Raw genomic sequence first — 9,696 nt, forward strand, 5'->3', positions numbered from 1 at the left:
CCTGCGAGCCTGTTTGCAGACAGGGTCGGCGCAGGTGTCCCGGAGCTGAGGGCAGGCCCGGGGCGGGCAGGCCCGACCCGCTGAGCGGTGTCTGAGGGCGAGGGGGCGTGGGGCCCCGAGGAAAGGGGGGCACTCGGAGCCGCGTGTCCACACCAGGGCAGCAAGGCCTGCCGTGACGCAGAGGCCGAGTCAGGCCAGGACAGAGCTTCCCTCGCCCTGACGCAACATCCAGATCGTCCAATTGCGGTTGCCATACGCGCTTGGCGCGAGGTGGTGCCGCCTGCCGTGCAGTGTGGCGGGGCTGAAGTGCCGCGTTGACGCTCCCCTGTTCATTTACGAAACAAACCCGCTTCCTTGGGAGGCCTCGCTCGCCCGAAGAAAGGTCGCTCGGCTTGGAAGCCAGCAAGCTTCCCACAGTGTGGAGTTGGGTGGTGCCCAGCGATGGGCACCGGTGGCCGCCCCGCGGGCCGGCCGCAGAGAATTTTCAAGCAGCATCTGTGTTTGCTGGCTATGCCGGAAGCTGCCCCGCTCCGTTGTCCTGGCTTCCGGGCACCGGGCGGCGGAGTGGCTGCTCGTGAGGCCCCCGCCCCTCCCGCAGCCCTCCCCACTCCCTTGGCAGCGACCTTGGGGCCACCGCGGGTGTAGTGGGTCCTGCACCCGGCCACCGCCACGTGCTGTGTGTTTTACATCGAAGTAGCCCTTGACTCAGGCGACAGCGTCGGCAGCAGGGGCGCAGGCCCCTTCAGCGCTGCCCCCCTGACCACGGGCTCTGTTTCTCGCGGCGCGGTGGCCGGTGGGCTGGCTGGCCTCTGGCAGTCAGCAGCCTCTTGAGGGTGCTGACCTTCCTCCCAGCATGGGGTGGGGCCACAGTTGCAGCTTTTCCGCAGTGACACATCACTGTTGACTCTAGGAAGTGGCCAGACTCGAGCAGCTCACGCCTGGCAGCTCACGAGAGGACTCACACGCCTGGAGGGGCTCAAGCCAGGTGGGCCGCGCTGCCCAGCAGCGCAAGGACCGTCAGGCGGTGGGATGTTAAGAACAGCTCTCTTCTGCTTCGTTTTTATTGGGGTGTGTGTCTGTGTGTGTGTTAATGATGAAAGTAACACGCTCTCATAAAACTTCAAAGCGTACAAAAAGGAAAAAAGAGCCAACTACAGCACTATCCCACAGTTTCCTGGGAAAACTTCCAGACACTTCCTAGAGTGTCCAGACGGAAATAAAAGAAGGGATTTTTTGAAAATCACCTTTAAAATGTAAATATAAACATACACTGTGTGACGAGTAACGCGAGAATGACCACATGCAACGCTAACAGGTCCCGCGATACACGACTGTGCATCTTGCTTTGGCGAGAGCTGCTTTACCCCTCCGGTTCAACTCACTCATGGCAGGTACTTGCCAGGTCCCTACCTGGAGACCTGCATTGGCATCAACACGTGGCGCCCCACCAGAGCTTTGGAAGCAACTAGGCACCCAGGCCGAGCTTGCTGTGGGTGTTTGACAACATCAGCAACGTCCGTCGCCGTGGGCCCACCCGCACTCCTGTTTCCCCACCCCCACCCCACCCTGCTGACAGGTAGGACAGTGGGGTCGAACATGCCTGAGCCCGGTGACCTAGCAACCCCACTCCCAGGGATTAGGTCCCCTACACTGCAGTCGCCCCCCCCCCCCCAGCTGCAGCTTTGGCAATGTAAGCCGGGTCAGCCAGACAGGGAGCTTTGGCCCAAGGCCCAGCACTGCCGCTTGAACCCGCCAGGAGCTACCGATGCCCCCCAAGCGGCTCGCCCCAGTGGTCAGGACACATGGACAGGATGGCCAGAGTGATCTTATTCTGAACAGAAAAACAGCTAGAAAGGGATGGAGAGAAGGATTTGGAGGCAAAGGAGTTCCTCACAGGTTTGGGTGTGCCGAGTGAGCGCCAGAAGAGCAGTCGAGGGTTTTGGAGGAACTGGCCAGGGGTGGCTGGTTAGGCGCCTGCTTCGGGACGCCTGGCACAGGGCCTAATAGGTATGCCAGGGAGCCGTCCAGTAGCTCTCGGGATACAGGAGTCTGGAAAAGGCCTGAGAGAGACAGGAATTTGAGACAGCCATCAGGTGGCATCTAAAGCACGAGGCAGATAGAAGTCACCACAGAAACGGCTATCACAGAGAAGAGAAAGGACTGCAACCCCCCCCCCCAAAGCTAAGAGGTGGGATTGCGAAGAGGCCCAAGGAAAGTGCAAAGAAGCCAGTGGCGCAGGAGCGAAGCCAGGAGAGGGAGCTCTCTAGGGTGCACGCAGGAGGGTGCTGCGAGCTCATCGTCAAGCGCTGTTAATACCCAGGAAAAGGAGAATCAAAGACTACCCGTTGACAGGAGCAGAGATGGCTCTGTCAGGTTACAGGAATGTGGGCAAGCTGCAGGGGATGCGGTCAGGAGAAGTTCTCACAGCAGGAGAGACAAGCCCGTGTGCTCAGGATGACCTGGCCAGGCGGGGCCGGTGGCCATGAAAGGGCCCAGGGAGCAAGCCTGTTGGGCTGCCCCAGCTGGGTGGTGAGAGCTGGCACCATGCCACACACAGAGAAGGTGGCGGTGCATCCCGAGACAGGAGCACCCACGAGCAGGAGGTGGACACAGGGCAGCTGTCGGCGCGGCCTGAGAGGCTGGCGGCTGGTTCGGAGCATGTTCAGGGAGCGGCAGGACTCATCGGCAGGTCCAAGGGTCGGTTTTGCTGCACGTTTCTGGATTGCCGTCTCGGGAAGTCATGAGAAGCCATCCACGCTTGGTCTGAAGGGGCACGAGCGTGATGTCTGCGAGGCCCCGTAAGCCAGCAGGGAGGAGGCCGGAAACCGCCACCTGTCTCTCCTGGGTCGGCGCTCCCCTTCCTCACGGCCTGGCTTCCGGCCGCTGGCTTTGACAGGAGCCTGCTTCACGTTAGGAAGATTCAGCCTCCACTGCCACACGGGGGCGCGTACCCCCGTTGACATTGGTCTAACCACAGTGACGGGGCGGGGGTTCGCCGTACAGAAGTTTTTAATTTCTCTGTCTTCGTTTATGGTTCCTGGTTTTCATGATATACTTAGGAAGGCCGTCCCCACCCCAGGGTTCCTTCTAGGATTTTTATGGTTTCATTTTTTCACATGAAGTTTTGGAGCCATCTGGAGTTGATTGGGTGTACAGTGCGCAGCAACGTGGCCAGCTGGCTTTCCACAGGCCGGTCCTGCAACGTCACCTATCCAGGGTGCCCTGCTCAGAGATGGGAAATTGCGCCTGGATGAGGCGTTGCTGGGGAGGCCATGGCTAGCCCTTCCTTCCCGCGTTGGGCAAGGGGTGCTCACATGCCCACTGAAGCAGGAGAGCCCAGGGGTCAGCAGCGGGAGAGCAGGGAAACTGGCTTGAGCAAGGAGGGTGAGGGCAGGTTTTGGAACCAGAGGGCGGTAGAGCCTCAGGAGAAGAAAAGAAGGTCAAGTGAACCCTGAGGCTTTGGCCTGAAGCTCTGCAAGCTGGGGGGGGGAGGGGCAGGCGGGATAGGGAGGCTTGGCCCACCGGCTTGGGGGACATGGGCGGGGAATGAGGGCTTGATGTGACCTGCTTACTTAGAGCTGACCCTCGGCTGCCAGAGGGCAGGAGAAAGGCCCTTGCAACCCTCTTACAGCCCCCGCTTGAGGCTGAAAACGACCTGACAAAGACGCATTAACAGGCAGGAAGCGCTTTCAATTCTCTCACGTACATGTGGCCGTGTCATGGGGGCCTTCGTAGGGAAATGCAAACCCTGAGGAATGGTTCCACTTGAGTGTTTTAAAACTAAGTCTGATGGGGAGTGCAGACCCGTGAAGAGCTGGCGGACAGGGTCTGAGCTGAGTGTGGTGAGTAGGGGAATGAGCCTGTTGGGATTCTTCTTGGCCTTCGCACCTTGAAAATAAGGATGCTCTCGCCCTCTGGCTACTGCAGGTCTCCCCTCGGTGCTGCTGGAAGGGCTTCAGAGCAGGCGCGGAGGGGGTCAGAAAGGCCTGTCTGCTTTTCTCAAATTCCCTCCTCCGACAATACTTAATATGCCAAAGTGCCAAGGTCTGAGGTGGTGAGAAAGTGTGTGCTGAACCTCATGAACACCCCTGGGGTGAGTGCACTGAGCACCCAGCACTGCCTGCCGCAGCCCGGCGCAGAGACGCACCTGCCCTCAGCACACGGTGAGCAGCGATGAGAGCAGGGAGCTGGAGAGAGTGTCTCGGTGATGCTCAGGGAGCTCTCTTTAGAGAGCAGCCAAGACATGGGGTAGTGACTGGAGGCAGGCGCGGGGCCAGGTGAGATTCTTTTTTAAGAACGTTGATGGGTCCATTCCTGGGGTGCAGAAGAGCAGGGAACAATTCCAGAGAGGGCCGTCCCGCTGCTGTGAGAGGGGTGGCATCTGGGCATGCGTACGGGCCTTCTGCAAGAGGCACGCCCTCTGCTCCGTCCCCATCACCCTGGGGCAGACACATCTCAGCCTTCTCCAGGCCGCACGTGTGCCAGGCAGAGGTGAGAGGGGACAGCATGGCGAGGGGGAGCCCTCGCGACGGAACAAGCCATGGACTCTGAGCCGGGTGGGAAGACAGTCGGTGCTGGAGGGAGGGGGCGGGGAGGAGGCTAGAGAGGGGGTTCCCCGGGTGGTGGCATGCGGGTGCTGGTCACATGCTCATCAATGCACTGCCCCATCACCCTGCTCACTCTCTCGTGTCCAGGGAGGCCTCGGTGTTGGATGCTGGTGAGCTCCTCAGTGGGGGTGAGCTCCAGGGAGGAGAGGCTTGCGTCGGGGCAGGTGAACCTGAGCCAGACCGGACAGGCTGCAGGGGCCCCACTCAGCGAAGGAGGAAGAGGAGCGACCCCTGTGGAGACACAGGCAGTGGGAACTGGCCAGGCCCCGAGCTCCTGAAGGTGGCTGACCTGATTCTGAGGAGCTGAGCTTTCAATCTTACTGAATAGTGGAGAATCTGCTTATTTATTTACTTTAAGATTGATTTATTTATTCATACAAGAACTGGGGTGCAGGCCAGAGCTGCGGGGGGCGGGTGAGAGGACTCCCCAGAGACAGAGTGGGGAGCAGAATGGGCAGACTGACAAAGTACACTGCTGAGGGGACAGTGGGGAGACAGGAGAGGTCTGCTGCACTCTGTGGGTCACCCCTTGGCCAGGATTGAACTGCAGGGGCTGTGGACAGCCTCACAGTGCTGCGATTTACCCTGTTGCATCACCGGGAGGCCCTGGATAGTGAGGAATGTAACTGCCAATGGCGACATGAAGGGCCCAGTGAGCTCCAGGGATAGGTGCTGGCTCCGGACGGGAGCAGCGGTGCCGAAAGGGCGAGGTGATGGCAGGACCCCAGAGAGCCCGGGGCCGCCTGGCCAGGTTTGCAGCCAAAGGAGAAGGTGCTGTGGCCAAGCCCCGTCCAGGTCCACCTGGGCCCAGCCGCACCTTCCTCGTGGGTGTTGAGAAGACTGGAGTCTGCGCTCGGGTGGAGGAGGAGGCAGCTTCTGAACACCCTGGCCCCTGCAAAGGCTGCTCCCCTTAAAAAGATGAAAATTGCTGTGACAAGACAGGCTTTGAGCGGCACAGCCCTTGCACAGCCAGGCGGAGTGAAGGCCCCACGGCCTCTCCTGTTCCCGAGGGGCCATTCCCAAGCACAAGGGCGCCGCTTAACTGAAAGGAACCAGCCCGCAGCTTCCACAGCTGGACAGGCCAGTGGTGAGGCAAAGCAGGCTCGGCTGCCCCGAGTGGTGTGAGGCTGCCTCGCTCCTCTCCCACAGATCCCAGGAAGCTGCCCAGAAGTCGGCTTTCCCTCGCAGCCTGCGCCTCCTGCCAGGTCTCGCAGCCACAGCCCCAGTTAGGTCTGCGGACCCCACACAGACCCCAACATTGACGCTGGCATCCCCACTTGCTCACAAGACCCTGCCAGAGGGTCCCCAAGCCTGGGCCCCACAGCAGGAGGGGCTCCGGAGTGCCCAGGCTGCTGACAGGCCCCGGCCCTCAGCAGGCCCTGCCCCCAGTGGGAGCGGAGCTGGGGGACGAGGGGTGCTGGGCAGGGAGCCCACTTCTTCTCCTCATGACTTCCCTCCCCTCTTCCCAGGAGGCTTCTTGCCGGCCAACTGTACTAAAACTCCGGAAAACCATGGCGGGGAGGTTTTCCAATTAGAACATTCTTTTTCCGATCTGTGGATGATTCCTAAAGCAGCAAAAAGCCATTCTTCAGGGCATGTGGGGATTATCTGCCAGCAAGGCCTTGGCTCGGCTAGTGCCCTCGTGCTCTGGAGGTCTGGCCCAGGGCTGCTTCAGAGGCAGACACAAAAGACAGTCTGCATTCTGGGGCGTCAGGTCACACAGGCCAAGGCTGACGGTGAGGTGTTCCGGGCTGACTCAGAGCAGTGGAACCAAAAGGCCGCAGGGCGGGAGACGTCGATGCCAGCCTGCAGGGCCTCCTGCCGCGGCGCTGCCACTGTCCACGGGGCAGGAAGCCCCAGCACAAACTGCCCCACGGAGCTAAGCAGCACGGTGCCCCGCCCAGACTGGGGGCTGCCCCGAGCCAGGCCTGCGGGGTGGCAGTGCCACAGGGGAGGCCCAGATGGGCATCTGGTGACATCAGCCCAACGCCGGGTGGAGAGACCAGCCCCTCAGCCGAGTGCAGGCTGAGGGTGTCATGCAGGCGGGTCTCAGCCCTGCTAGGCAGAGCCAGCTCCCAGCAACCTCAGAGAGTCTGCGCCCAGTGAGGGTGCCCACCCGCCTGCAGCCCCCAGCCCCCAGGGGATGCGCCCTGCTCCCTGCTCAGAGCCAGTGGAGTCACCAGCAAGTGGAAACTGGTTGAAGAGCTTAGGATAGGGTGTGGGGAGGAGGGGATTAGGGTGCAAACAGGAGCCCCACCCTTCCCCGCTGGGTGTGGTCCTGCTCTTGGCCTCTGTCTCCCCATTTGAACGACACAGTTCGAGTCACTGGCTGGCATCCAGTCCCCCTGGTGAGGGCACATTCTGCCCGTGTCAGATTTGGGACCTGAGGACTCTCGAGGCCCAACCCATCAGCACCCTCCCGAGCCTGGGAGCGCATCAGCTAGACCCGCTCATGTTCTGCCCCCAGTCCAGAGAGGAGGGTGGGGCTCCTTTGGGACTTTGGAGGGGCCTGCCCACCCCCTTGCTTCAGCACAGCCTCCCAGGTCTCCATGGCCTGCTCGTGCTCTGACTTCCGGGCCGGCCTCCTGTCCATCCTGGCAGCCCCGTTGGGCCCCACAGTCCACCCTCCAGTGGACACCCTCCAGCAGGGCCTCGTGCTGTGCAGAGACAGGCCAAGGCAGGGTCCTCAGAGGAGGGGCCAAGCTCAGGTCCAACGGGGAGCAGATGGAGGCGACGATGTTGGCGCCTAGAGTGTTTGGGGTGTCAGCTGGTGTTTTTGCAGGAAGTGCCACTCCAGGCCAACAGGGGGTCCTCGGGCAGCGGCCTGGTGGGTGGAGCATACTCGGTGCAGCTGGGTCCGGGTGCCTGAGGGCAAGGAGTCAAAGAGGAGACTGATGAAATCAGCCTGACCAATGTGGCGAGCGTGGCCTGGCAGGGGGGTGGGGGTTCTGTCAGGACAGTGAACGGGTGGGCAGGGCTGGGCAGGGCTGGGCAGGGTAGGGCAGGGCAGTGACCATTCAAGTCAAACCCGTTTGTAGATGAGATCGGCTACAGGGCCTGGCAGCCTGGCAGGAGGGAGGAGTCGAGGAAGGCTGGGCATTCAGCTGGCGCTGTTGTGGCGGATCTGGCCGGGCAGGGCTGAATCACCTGGGACCTGGGAAGAGCTCAGGCCCTGGGGCCGCCCAGCCCAGGGCCGCACTTGCTGACTGGCTCTGGTGGCTTTGGGCCCCATTCCTGCCCATCTCTCCCTCGGGCCTCCCGTGCTTAGTGCTCTGGAGTGAGCAGGCCTTTGCCCGCAGCCATCTTGGGAAGAAAGCCATCTTCCTCCGCACTCCCTCTGACCTGCATGGCATCCTCTCCCTCCGACCTCTTTAAGCTCGGGGGGCTCTGAGGGTACTGGGGACAGGGAAGGGGTGCGATACTTACTCTAGGGAATGCAGTGAGCATGTTTAGGAGCTAGGACACAGGGCCAAATTCATGGCTGCCAGCAGCGGGAGTGTGCGCATGGAAGGTTCGCCACTGGCCACCAGACTGGCAGCAGCAAAATGCTGATAGGCAAGAGGCGGAGATGGGCTGACGTGATTTTACGGACAGCCCCCACCTCACACAGCCACACAGACGATGGGTCAGCGCGTCTCTCCTGACAACGCCCAGGAAGGGAAGGATGAGAACAGCTTCTAGAGTGTCCACCAAGCCAGCGGCCCTCTCTCTGCAAGGCCCCTCTGACTCCCCTAGTGTCCGTCCGCAAGGTGGCTCAGCCCTGCCCAGCTGGCCAGCTAGAACAGCGCAGGTGCCACTCAGCAAGCTGGCAGTCAGGGCAGTGGGAGGGCACACAAAGGAAGAGCCCAGGCCCCGTGGCCTGTGCTGCCAGGAGGCGCCACGGCCCTGAGTGGCATCTTGAAGGGTGGCTGAGTTCAGTAGCCAAAGACAGGGGCAAAGGACACTGGAGAGTCAGCATCCAGAGCCGACGTGCCAAAGAGGGGCTTGGGAAGGCTGGAGCCGCTGTGGCTGGGAGCTGGTGACTGAGGGGAGGGGGTGCGTCCCGCAGAGTGGGGCCGCAGCCCGTCCTGGCCCCCTCAAAGCATAGCTGGGAACCAGCGAGGAGCTGCAAGCCGAGGCGGGCGTGTGAAAGCGCCCGCAGACCGCAGACCGGTCCGACGGCTTCCTCCTGGGGAGACAGGAGCCTGTTCGGTGGCGCCCAGGGCCTCGGAGGAACGGGGATGGACGGACCACTTGGGACAGACTTGGCTGGGCTTGTGACCCTGTCGGCCTGATGGGCCACCTTGGACGGGCTTAGCTGTCCGCCTAGCAAGTGACCTCCTCTGGTCCCGCAGGGAGAGGACTGAGAGGCGTGGCTGAGTGCTGTCTCCACCAGCGCCCCAGTCTGGGGCCTCCACAGGGGGCCAGGGAGCCCAGGAAGTGAGCGAACGGCACAGGGCTGCAAGAGTGAGCAGCACAGCCAAGCGCCCGGGGGCTGGCAGCCGCTCTGGCCGCTGTGCCCCGGGAACCCCGCGTCCCCCCAGGTTGGCCTTCCAGGGTGAGCTGCCCAGCGCCAGCCGGGAGTGGGCTCCCTCACTTTCCCCCCTCTTCCCAGCCTCGGGACTTCCTGCATGAGCTCAGCCGCCAGCCCCTCCTGCCCCGTCTGGGAGCTCCGTCTGTAAAACGGATCTAGGACTGCGGTTCTCCGCAGATTAGCAGGCGCATCTGTGGAAGTCATTGGCCCCGCGCAGGGGCCGAGCGCGGGCCGGGCGCGACGAGGCGGACGGGGCCCTTCACGTGGCCGAGCTGCGGCCGGGGGCCACGAGCCCGGAGGAATGTGCCTGGACGTTTTCCACCCGGCGCAGCCTGCTGGAGCTCGCTCCGGCTCGGGGCGGGGAGACCGGCCTTGATTTCTCCAGCAGCCCCGTGGGGCGGGGCCGGGAAGGGGCGGGCGGCGGAGGACACTGGCGGGAGAATGTGCGGAATGTGCCAGGCGCATCTACCTACCCCAGGAGAGGGCAGAGGAAGGGGCCGGCCGAGGGGAGGGGCGAGGGGCGAGGCTCCCAGCCGCAGGAGAAAACCTGTTTGTTCTCCTGCGGGCGGAGCCCAG

This window comes from Condylura cristata, unplaced genomic scaffold, assembly GCF_000260355.1.
Source record: "Condylura cristata isolate star-nosed mole 26May11 unplaced genomic scaffold, ConCri1.0 scaffold00019, whole genome shotgun sequence".
NCBI lineage: Eukaryota > Metazoa > Chordata > Mammalia > Eulipotyphla > Talpidae > Condylura > Condylura cristata.